Source organism: Rhagoletis zephyria, unplaced genomic scaffold (genome assembly GCF_001687245.7).
Source record: "Rhagoletis zephyria isolate East Lansing unplaced genomic scaffold, Rhagoletis_zephyria_1.1 Rzeph_scaffold_00048, whole genome shotgun sequence".
Classification (NCBI taxonomy): domain Eukaryota; kingdom Metazoa; phylum Arthropoda; class Insecta; order Diptera; family Tephritidae; genus Rhagoletis; species Rhagoletis zephyria.
Genome location: NW_016157132.1, coordinates 72,293 through 85,309, shown reverse-complemented (window position 1 = coordinate 85,309; position 13,017 = coordinate 72,293). Strand labels below are relative to the sequence as shown.

Here is a 13,017-nt window from a genome sequence, read left to right as displayed (position 1 = left end):
TTGTTTTTCTTCAGCTAAAAGATGTAGTTTCCTGTTAAAAACTTTTTTAAGTCGCATAACTATCTGACCCGCACTGCTGACCCAAATTCCATTTAGACTTAAATATTCAATTAACATGCCCGTTTCACATCGCAGATGAAAATTAACAACATTTTATTTATTTTAATTTTAATAAAGTGAAATGGCCAAAGTATTTTCATACACATTTTCAAGCAGGGTTTTCTGCCAGAAATTTCGCTGATTCAGGTGGCGCAGTCTTAGCAGGCAATTTATATTTTATATTTTAGGTGAAGTGTGCAAACGAATTTAATAAAACAAGCGCATTTATTACTGTTTTTTTTTTTGTAATACATTTTTGTTATTATTTCTTAAATTTACTAACTGAAAACGAAACAAAAAACTCACAAGTAAATACTTCGAAAAATGTACATTACTTAATTCCGCGCTTAATTAGAAACGCGGCTGCAAAATATGTATTTGCACTGGCCGTATTGCTGACCTTAATACTCGTGTGTAGCGCCCAGCTTTTTCCAACACAAAATGTAGAAAATATACGAAATGCGCAAAATGAAAATCGCCATTTACACTTCGACAAATAGCCTCAAACCCCAACCCAGCAACGAAAACATAGCGCGCAACTTCAAATGCATATGTTAAAAATTGCAAAAATCAACAACAATTCGTAACATAACTGAAAGGTCTGCGAATAATTAAACTCACCTGTTGTCCGGAATGGAAAACGAGAGCAACGCTGTTTTCTTGTTTTCCTTTTTGCTTCTGCTGCTTCAAACACGCGCACACAATTTCAAAACTCTAGTCCAACAAGCAATGGTGCAACTGTGGTCGTTACTGCACTAGCCACTGGCAGCTGTGCTCGAATAAGTTGGGGTGGCGGTGGGAGCTAGTGATTGCGTACGTTTTGCACCGCTTTTTGTTAACGTTCTGTCCGCTCCTCGTTCTATCGTTTCGTTCGGTCGACTTCAAATTTACATCAACAGTTGATGCTTGGTATTCTTTGTTCTTGTTGGTTTGTTAATGGTTCACATAGCCTTTGCAACTGGACTGGAACTGTAAATACAAAATAAAAAGGCATAAATGCATACACCATATACGCTAGTATGGAAGTAGGTAAGCAAGACGCAATGCAATTTCATTTTTTTTTTCGTGCAGATACTTCATAAATGAGAAATCAGTGCAAAGTAGTTCACGAGCAAAGCTACCCTGCAGGAAGCGATGTTAGCTTAAATGTAACCTTAATCTGTTTACACGAACACTAGTGCTGACTATTTGCTGTATATTTTGTGGATATTCCTGCATTAGGTGTCAACTTACATAACATTTCAATAAGAAAAAATTTGCTTAATTTTTTTAGTTTTTTACAGGTTCAGTTATTTCCTTTTTAATGTTAAATAATTTTTAGGAAATTTTGACATTTTTTAGGAATTTTTATGCAATAAAAAATAGTAACACAAAAGGTAATCTTACTCGTTTGATCCTATCAGCACACCTGTATATTAATAAATGTAAATTGATTTAAAATTTCGTTGAAGTAGGGCAAAATAATTTATCCATACCGGCGCGCTCAAGAGATGAATGCAAACTACGATCTGTCGAATTTCTAGGCCAACTTTGCCTAAGTGTGATCAGAAAAGGTTGCAAACAATTGGCGCTCTAACCAGTAAATACACAGAACGGCTCAAAGTGCCTTGCCATAGATGCTGCCGAGGTTGCAAAAATTATGAAAATGAGGAGATAGTTATCCATATTCTCTGTAACAGTCCGGCATTATGGAGGAGCAGATAGTGTTTTCTGAGGTTTCTTTTCATTAGTGACCTTGAAAAAATGGGAGATATAAGCCCTAGGTGTCTGACGTGTTTCGCAATGTATTTGTAAATGGCTTAGCATATTTTTACTAAAAATCATATCTTCAAAAAAAATTTAATTTATTCAAAAAAAATTTGTCATAAACATAAATACAAATTTTTGAAAAATAAAACTCAATAATTTTACCCTTCTATCTTGCAGTAGCAATAACTACTAACAAAATAACTTATAACTCGCGCAACAAGTTTTTTCGACAAAAAAAAAATGGTTCCCATTATTTGGTCCAACAAGAAACATATTTAGGTTTCATCGAAATTTTAAATAATGCCCGTACCTAACCGGTTGTCTTGAAATGGAAAGAATCTTTAGCATTATCTATAGTGTTACATGAAATACTCGCACTTATTGGCGAATTGCATTGGAATCAATTTTCCCATAAATTATAAAGCAAAACAAAAACAACGTTTCTCAATAACATAACATATCATCAAAATGATTATACAAAATTTCGGTTTCTGGGCTGGAAAAATTATCCGTGAAGTCCAGAGAAAAGTATTTTGAAAGTAAGTTTTGTATGAGAATATTAAAGAAGAAACTTGCTTAAAGTATACCGATAAAGTATACCGATAAAGCCGATTATGTCTGCATGAGTTTACAACTTCCTTTAAGTTGATTTTGTCATAACTAAGTAAAGGTGAGATATTTATGGAAATCACACAAAAAAGCTGGCTACAAGTTTTTTTTTTTATTTTTGTCAATTGATAATTTTTCACCGCAGGGTACTTATATGTACATATTTATGTATGTGTCTATGTTTTGACTGTCTGCCCACTTGCATGCGTTTTTCAGAGATTGTTCACCTTCTTTGCTCGGCTAATTAAGCGATAAGCCAGCAACAGAATTAGTCGCATTCAAATCTGTATGTATGTATGTATATTTGCAATATACATACACGGGAGCTGTGTTTCCTGCCATGCTAAATAGGCGTTGTTGAGTCTCTTAGTCATTCTTATCTCAGATTGTGAAACACACGAGAGTGCCTTAAGGAAGACTTTTTTATTTACACTCACTCTTGCACGTACACACTTACACAGTTTTGTTGTTGCTTAGATTGTGGCAAACATGTCGGGCACGTTGGGCTGTAATTGCCGGCTAAGTGTTCAGCTAGAAGGCAACCGTTTATGAATGAGATAGGTATGAAAAATGAAAAGTGAAACGCAGTGAAAAAATTACTGCTTTTAATGATTGTAATGACATCTGCAAATTTGTAGACACTTTTAGTGATGTACGTAGTAGATATGACATGAATTATGCCTTATGGAGGAGGCATTTCTTGTGAACACCAGGAGGTGTTGGAGGAGAAGCTTGGCCAAACTCTACCATAATTTACGACAGAGATGTGGGTAGTGCATTAAATTTTCTGTTAAATGCATATTTTCCTAACACCCTTTTCGTAGTGAAACTCGTGAATATTCTGCTTCTTGTTGATTGGCGCTGTATCCGCCCAAGCGATTTTGGTCGGTCCAACAAAGTACGCCAGTCGTTCGTCGACTACACTGATCTAAGGGATATTCCAGCTACTGCTAGCATCCAAACGTCTCTTCCTATAAGGGTGGACTCATATGAACTCTAAACTGCAAACACGTTCGGGGAAACCCTAGTATAGTAACGCCGTACCACGAAGATCCTTCAACCCAGTAATTAATAAAGTAGTAAACTTTGAAAAAATAAACTTGGCCATAAGGACGTTTAAGCCCTACAAATCTCCGGGGCCAGACGGCATATTCCCCGCACCGTTTTCAAAAGGTACAAACAAAATTATTAAAAAATTGGTAAAAATCTTTAGGTATTGCTCTATCATTGTTATCTATCGTAGGTGTAATGGAAATGGCTTTTGCATCAAAGGGTACTGCCTTCTGCTCATTCATGGATATTGACAATCCATGGGAGTGGCACCCTCCAATAGAGATGCAAATCCCAAAATAGTCTATTGGATCGGCAAAATGTTTACCCAGAGGACAATCGCAGGAAACCTAGAAGCAGAGTAACTCAGCATCATTGCAATAAAAGGTTGTCCACAGAAGGAGGTGTTATCTCAACCGTTGTGGTCTATACTGTCTGATGAACTAGTTCAAGACCTTAAAGCGAACGGATGTCAAAACGTAGGCAACGCTGATGATACTACATCAATTATCATCAACGGCGGCCATGAAAGGACAATTAGGGACTTGATGCAGGACGACATAAACATAACTTAGAATTCACTACAAAAAGGAAGCTATGCTTTCCAGATCTAAACATAAGTGGTATAAATATAAAAGTCAAATATCTAGGCATAACCCTGGATAGAAAACTCATTTGGGAAGTCACATCTCAACTCTATTATCAACAAAGCTACAAAATAATTGTTTACCACTAAACAGCTTCTAGGAAAAAGATGGGGGCTGAATCCCAAAATGACTTTCTCGGTTTATACTTAGTTGGTCAAACACATTACATTGTATTGGGCATTCGTATGATGAAAAAGATCAATCAAATAACGCAATTAAAAATCCAGCGAATTGCACGTCTATCCCGCTCAATTTTACGCCCCCTTATGTGGCAATACAATAGGAAGCAGCAACGCAAGCACTCATGTTTAATAGGAAAAATAAATTCAAACAAGACAACCTTGTCGGTCACCTTGAAATCTTAAAGAAATCTGTTCCTAGACCAAATTCATCCCATCCCTAGCTCAACGAAGCGGTATAAGATCATACTTGCTACTCTTGAAGATTGGAACTCGATATTGGATATGTACAAAAATATTAGGGGTATTATCGAAGTCTTGCAAAGCCCTTGCCCAGTGCACGGTTCGCAAAGCTGTGCCATAGGAAAACCGGTTTTTACCATACAATCCGTGCACCGCTCAAGGGCTTTGCAAGACTTCGAAAATGCCCCTATTCTAAAAACACACAAAAACTTCCGAGCGGCTCTCTTATAACAACCACACTGAGGTGCACGGCAATCCTTCCGGCTGCTCTAAGTATACGATCGATACTTAAGTAAACTGGTAGAAATCTGAATATGATACATATTTATTTTAAAAGTTGTCTAGTATATTCCTCGAATATAAAATATAGACATAGAGTCCTTGTTATGGCTTCCCTTTTCAGTTTAATATACCAAACCTTCACAGAATTCACAACTATACGCTCTGGCTCATTACAGTTTATACCGGACTTTGTATTACAAAGGTCCTTCTATATAATCCTATCGTTGGATTTGTATAAAAATCAATATACATCTAATACCCTGGATTATGCTACGTGACAGCCAAATTTTAGATATAAATCCATAAGTGGGTACCCAGGTACCCCGGTGGAACTACAATGTTAACTAATTTAGTTGGGCACACTAGGGTTAAGAGATTTTCTCTTTTCAAAGAGTCTGAGCATTTACATTAAATCTTAACCAAGATTCTATTTTACTAAAAAGGTCTTATAAGAAACTTAAATTTCAAGACAAAACTACGGCATCCAGCAATTGCAACATGCTAAAGAAAAAAAAAAAAATGCAAGCAACATGCGCAGCCGCATGCCGCAGCAAAGTTTCGACAAATATTAGATCTTACACGATGCCGTTCAGGAGTCGTAAAATGTAAATTCTCAGGGTAATTAAGATTTCGCGAACATGCTGGCGTGTTGCAAGAACACATTGTGGCAGGCACGCCCATATACAGTACATGCGACAAGTATGTATGTACAAACAGTGAAATTAGGAAAGCAAACGGATAAAGGAAGAGACATGCTGCTGTCACTGCCACTGCCGCCACTGCCGCCACTGCCAAGACAAACAACAGCCAACAAGGCAGGCGGATAAGGTGGCGAAAGCCAAGAAAGATGGCAACAAAAAAAAAAGAAAACATTTCGAATGGCAAAAGAATGTAAAACATGTGGTGCCACACGGTGGTAAAAACGTTGATGACATTGTCTCTAGTTGTAACACATTTGCTGGTACATTTGGAGGTCTTTGTGAAATGTAAGTGTGTGTGTGTTTGTATAGAATGTATGTATGTGAGTGTGTATGTATGTAAATTCAAATGCTCTATTTGCATAATTCAAATAGTAACATTAAAAGTTGTTGTTGTTGTTGTTGTTGTTGTTGTTGCCGTTGCAGTTGCAACACTGTCGCCTTTGGCATCCGTTGTGCCGCAACGACATTAACGACAGCAGTCACATTGGCGGCAGCTAGAATCTTTATGTGCCAGCTAACCTTAAGCAAAGGAAGTGCAGCGCGCACACACACACGCACTCATTTACTTTTTCCATTCACATTTGCACCAGCACTGTGTGTGTGTGTGTTGCTTCTCATTTTGTGGCTAAAAATGCTAATGGATTTAATTGAGTTGCGGTGCCCGGAATGACATTAGGCCAAAGTGAGTGAAGCGCAACTAGCGCAAGGTGATGTTGCATCACTGCAAATGCACATACATACATACATACATTCATACACACAGTGTTAGTTAGGCAGAGATTAGAGGAAAAGGAAACAAAAAACTTAAAAAATATGCGTGCTAATTTACCCTTAGTAATGCTACATGCACACATATATGTATTAATACCTACTACATATTCACACACTTCTTTCTTTATGACGCCCTGCAAATGGCGAAAAAAAAGAAACTTAGCATTTATTTAGTCCAAGGCAATTTTGATGCGAAGCGGAAAAAATTTTACTCGCTTTTGCAATTTCGTGCGCCATTTAACTTGTAACATAACTGCACATAAATTGCTGAAGAAATATGGCTACATTTTAATGTGTTCGCAGAGCAAGTCATGAAGTTTGAAACGCATTAAACCTGAAGGGATTCTATTACTTTGGCTCGCAAAATGCGAAATTATTTGGCTTATTTATGTAATATTACTAGTCGGTTTCTAAAATATAATTTCAAAAGCCTGTGTCCTTGATTGCCGGCAGGGTTCTAGTATACATATTGGGATATCTGCAGATATGCGTTAGTAAAAGTAAACTCAATTAAACTTTTCGCTGTGCACCATATGCTGGTGGAATGAATTTGGAATTGTGAACTCGCTAAATGACAGAAATATGCCAACGCAAACAATTAAGTGAAAAACGAGATTAATAGCCAGAAAATAATTCCGGAAATAAGCGTAAGGGCTGAGCATAGCTTACTTTTGGGAAATCCGAACCACAAGAGTTATCAAAGTTCAAACTGATATTTTTTTACATAAATATATTTCCACAGAATAACACGTTAGAACGCGATTAGATATCTAAGATTTTTCTCTATATCGACAATGAAGACCCCATTTGTTGAAAATACTATAATTCTCAAGAGTTTCTCTAACCGTCAAATTTTCATCGCTATTAAAAACATGCCCAACAAATATTTAGTTTAGAGAACGATACGAAAATGTTTCGATTTCAAATATTTTCTGTAAATTAGGTAGTAAAAGGTTGGAAGAGGATTAACCTTCCGTTACTAAAATGCTGTCTCACAGACCGAACACATATTGAAGCTACCTGTACCTTCCATATTGATCAGTGATCTTGTTGATGCCAGTATAGATTGAACGCTTTGTATTGAGTTCGGCAGATTCCTGTGTTTGGAGCAAAATTTTCTATTTCAAGCTGAGAATGAAGACTAATTACACATTTAAAAATATATAAAAATAATGTCAATAAAAAAAAATAAATTGAAAATTTAATTTATTGACTTTTTTAAAAACTAATTATTTTACACGATTTTTTGTTTACCTGTTATTTTAGTATGTATTGTTAAATTAAATTTTGTTATTTAGTTTTGTTATGTTTATTTTACTATTGATTACAACAACAACTAATAAGAATTAAATATACATACAATCCAAACACATATATTTAATGTGAAGAAATTATCATTCTCAGCACTTCGGTCTGAGGGACCGATGTTAGTAAACTTGTTATAAAATTCATGTTAGTAATGGAAGGCTAAAAAAGCTATTGAGAAAATTTATTGAGAATTATAAGATTCTCTAAAAAAAAATGGGACTTAGCTCTCCATATCCAGAAAAATACTCAATGTCTAATCGTATTCTAATGTGGAATTCTAATTCGACACTTATTAGAGAACTACATTAGAGTTCTAATATAAAATGTATGTTTCTCTATCGTTAGAGAATACAAAATTGCATTTTATCACAATTGACGTTTCTCTCTTTACTTCTTTGGTTGCATTCAAATAAAAATATTTCAGTTTATCTAAATCGATTGTAGTTTTTAATCCTCGGCTAAAATTATTAGCTATGAATTAAACTATTCTATCGCATCTGCCTTTTTTAAAGTTAGATAGCAATATAACAAACAAAGTTGTATGCGATACTTTCTAGGAGCTCAAATTGAATTATAACTTTCTTAAAAATGGGCAAATATGTGCTGAATCTCTTTTATGGTTATTAAGAGGAGTTTTTGCATTATATATGTATGTACAAAGTTGAGGTGGATCTCGATTGACCAAAAACATTTCGTCTGCTAAAAAATTTATTTTTATTAGGAATTGATTAGAAAAATATGTCCTCGCCTTTTTCAATAGTAAACAAGTACCTGTGTTCGCAACATGAAAGGACACACAATTTAGTCAATAAAAATGTTAGTTATCTTTTGTAAGGAAAATTATAATAAAATCTACACTAATTACTTAAATATTAACAGACTATTAAAGATTGCTTCAATTACATGCACATTACTTATTTTTCACTTTTTCACAAATTTACTAATTCTTGTAGATTTTGACATTACATTTTGTGATAGGGTAGCCAAATTTTAAAAAGAAATAAAAAACTTCAAATTTTTCATCTCAAATTTAAATTTCGGACACTGTGCCTTGCTGAGAATTGCAATGGACCTAGGCTCTAGTTTTTAACACTTTACCGTTCGCTTCCAAAGCGCGTATTCGTCGAAAACTATTTATCAAAGCAGGCAAGCACGATTTTTGCCTAGTACCATTTTAGTTTGTCCCAAAAAGGACCAAGAGAGCGTCAGGAGCCTTACTTGGAGTGGAGGAAGAAGTCCTCGTGAAGTGCACCCTTTACATTTTGCTGTGTTGACGTCTGAACCATCATATTGCAACTCCGAGGAAAAAAATGGACCTCACATCTTCCCGCTTTATTCTTTTTTTAATATAACGGTTATGTACAACATAGTGGAAGTTTTTAGTTTATTTTTTTTTTTTTTTTTTTGTATGAGTAAATAAATAGAAAGAAGGATACTAGAACAGGAAAAATACATATCATATTTCACTAACAATATGCTTATGTGTTCGTAACAATTTACTGTTATTATTTTGTTTTGTGCCGCTACTTCTTTTACCTCAAAGCTTAAATAATACTAGCCAATTTATGATTCAAGATTATTACGGAAAAATTTAAAAGTTTTCACATCCGATTGCCGACTTTCAAGCGGAAAATAACAATACGGTTGACGCCAAGAAAGTCACCAGCTATCGCAACAATGCATCTCTATTTCTATAGATATCGCTCCACGTTGCATATACTACTACTTGGAGTGTTGTAGCGCTGCTGTTGTTGCCGCTGCCACTGATGCCACTGATGATGAAGAGTCGCTACACTGCTTACAAGGAAGCTATTCTTTGTGAAGCAATTCTGTTCGAAATGTGGCCAGCGTGCAAAGTTGCGATTATCAAAGAAGAATATTTATTTGCAACTTCAGCAACAAATCGAGTAGGTGTATACAGACATAAATAAGTATGTACATGATAAATGTGTTAGCTAGTTAGAGTTGTTAGCGATTTATGGCTGTTGTTGTATGCACTTACAGTTGGTCAATAAAATGGCGCAAACTTTTTCGCTACTGGCAAAAGTTGGGACAACCTGCTTTTATAATTTTTTTAGTTTCTCGTTTCTGTGATATGCTTATTACTCACTTGCTTAGGTGGATGCGCTAACAACGGGTTCTTAATTTTTTTCTATTGTTCTTCCCTTTTGTTTTACCTGCCGATCGGTTGGCTTTCATACCAGTGGTAACAGTGCAACACACAGTCATGTGTGGCATGTAAATGAATATCAGTTTACTTTCGTTGGAATTTATGATTTTGTTTTTAACGCAACTTCATATATGTAGTATGTACAACAGCTGGAATAGCACAACAGTATCGCCATCGCCTGCATAGTGCAAGTTAAACTGAAATAATCCTGATAAAAACCAGCTACTAAAGTAACAACAACTTAGAACGCGCAAGCGCCGCGCCTGTTCGCTGTTGTGGTTGTGGCAGACAGTCGGTTATCTGTCTGCTTGTGGAGTATGCGGTGGCAATGAGCAAACAAAATGCTAAAAAAAACAAGGTGTGGCAATTGGAGCAGCAACCACAAAGCCACAATGTGCAATGCGTTAACACACACACACACACACAAACAAGCACATGAGCCACATATACCCTGCAGGGAAACCGCGGACTAGTGAATGAAATTTCTAGTTCCGTACTAGGTCTTTATCGCCAAAAAGGAACTAGGCCGTTCGGAACTAGATCCCCACCAATCCAAAATTGGCGAAAAGTGGTACTTTTAAGAAACTAATTTTTTCAGTTTTTTTCACTAGATACATATCTATATCTAAAGTGACGAATTTAGAAATGGTTCGGAACTATAGAAAAAGGGATGCAGAACGAACTAGATCCTATTTGTCGAATTTAGAACTATTTCGGAACTATCGAATAAGGGATGCAGCGGGGGGCTTGTTTACTTTACATAGATATGTGTTCGGCGCTTTTTCGTTCAAATACGCTTCTATTCTGTGCTTCGCAGATGCTATTTCATAGTTTGGTAATACAAGACAAAGCTTTGTCTTAACATATTAACATTTTGGGGCCGACTGGAATCTAACCCATAACAGCGAGCACCTCTGCAAAGTCAGCTACAGAAAGGTATGTAAACGTACATTTCTTACAATCATTCAAACAAATTTAAATTCAAATTGAAACAACGTTTCTTTGAAAATAATGTAAAATCGCACAGGACCGAACTGAAAGGTTGAAAAATCATCATACTTTTTTCTTTCGTCTGTCGATTTTAGAACTGGTTCGGAACTATAGAATTTAGGACTAGTTCGGAACTATCGAAAAAGGGATGCAGCGGGGGGCAATTGACACTTCCTAGGACATCGCCATGTTAAATTCGCCAGTTGCTTGCATGCAAAAGAGATTTATCGCGAACCAGTACTGGGTGCAGTTCAGAACTAGAGATTTTCTCCACAGGGTAAATACACATACACACACGCGCATGCATGCAACTCTTGGTAAAAGGATGCAGCTTTGTGGTTGCTGCGGCATGGCGAGGTGTGATTTTTGGTCCACCCGGCAGGTGTTGCCGCCTCATGTTTCTACTTTTGCCACATTTTCCACACATTTATGTAAAGTGTAAGCTTAACTTTATGCGTATTTCATTGCACGAAATTCACTCATAAATTCAAACAAGAGTGCAACAACAAATGCAGTGACAATTTATGTATATAACAACATGCACAACAAAAATGGAAAAATTATGCTTGAAATTCAGCCAAATAAGCGCAAAGGCAAATACTCAATAAAAAAAATACTCTAGGCAACCTTATGTGAGGTATTTCAAAGAAATACAATAGCAAAAAGCAACAACCAAAAAAATATTGCCTCTTGTCACATGAGCTGCAGCGCTGGAAATTTGCAAGCAGGAAGCTTCGCATTTTCCCACTAGTACTTAATATAATAGTTTTGCTCTCCAATGCACATAAATCATATACATATACTTACATATGTATGTAAGTGCATTATATGCATATTTGCAGAGAAAAAAAATTTTTAGAGTTTCTTCCAATTGTTCGCTGTGTCTTTAAGTAGCTGAATTAAGATACCTGACAATTTTGAGTTCTTCTACTTCGTTTTTTTTTTTTTTGATGGGCACTGCAACAGCCTTACCAATTTTATCTTCTGTGCCAAGTGATGCCTATTGGAAATGATCTTCATCTACTACCACCAGAGGCTTCTGAGTTAAATACTTTCAGGGCTGGAGGGTCTGTATCTTTTGGAACGGCAGGGCCAAGCATACGGAACTGCATTTACCGCACTATGTCAATGCCTTACTTAGTAAAGCTCATAAAGCTAATATTGTCATCGTCTGCAGTACTTGGCAACGTGTAACGGCTCGTAAATCTTTCACTCGAATACTCCAAGGGCTGCCTCATCGGATGTTGTTGAGTGACTTATTGAGTGTGATTTTCGTTAGACGAGGGAGGACCCTATATACTTATAAATTTCCAAAGTAGTAAATGTTGGTAAGAGTAAATAATTCTCCGATGAATTTCAAGGCTGCTTTTATTATTGGCGTTAATTCTGGTTTACATATCATCGGTGATACTGCAAAACGGTCTATGTCTATTAGTACCCTTGGCACTTAGATGGTCTATTACATTCGAATAAACGAATGATAAAACTGTCTACCTTTGGCTGATGAAGATGAACGATTGCCAGAAGCGATCAGATACATATAACAGATCAATGAAGCACCAGAGGTAATAAGTGACATAGAACATTTTGCAGTGTCACCGACGATATACTACATGTCAACAGTGACGCGGGTGCCAAGACGTGAATGCGCTAACTGATCGTATGGATGCAGGATATACATACTTCGTCTTGTCCTCGCTTATCACCATACGCATTTCCTTTGATTCCTTATTATGTGATGTATTGTGGAACGATTTTCCGTCATCCCTTGTCAATTTGGTTTGGAGACAACCCGGTTTCGGCGTTGTGCCATTTTTAGTGTAATTTTTCGACCTACTAAACCAACCTTTCGACCTACCAAAACTTAAGGTTTTCCCTGCAGTGTATTGATGGCACTGTGGAACAAAAATTAGCTTTAAAGAAACCTAGAGGGCGCATAAATCAGATTTGATATCTGTTGGCCCTACGAACAATTCCTCATACTTAGTTTTACTAAATTAATTCGTGTTCTCGAGAAAAAAACTTTTCATTGTCCAAAAATCTGGAAACCTAAATATAAGCGGCCAAATTTCGTTTCTCCAAATTTTTAAAATTCGTTGTCTTTGCTTTGTATGCTATTTTCAACAAATATAAGCCAAAAAACAATACATTTTCAAAACTACGATAAAAAAATTGGCCACTACTTCCGAAGTGGATACGTCGGAAAACATGCCAGTATA

At 36.2% G+C, this 13,017-nt stretch overlaps 1 protein-coding gene across 1 annotated transcript in view; it reads right to left on the bottom strand.

Annotated features, from left to right (window-relative positions):
- beat-VI (Immunoglobulin domain-containing protein beaten path VI) overlaps positions 1 to 13,017 on the bottom strand; it is a 157,482-nt gene that overhangs the window by 97,295 nt on the left and 47,170 nt on the right. Inside the window, exon 2 of the mRNA XM_017622577.1 lies at positions 721 to 1,068. The gene's annotated coding sequence lies outside the window, so the exon portion shown is untranslated. The remainder of the gene's footprint in view (positions 1 to 720; positions 1,069 to 13,017) is intronic.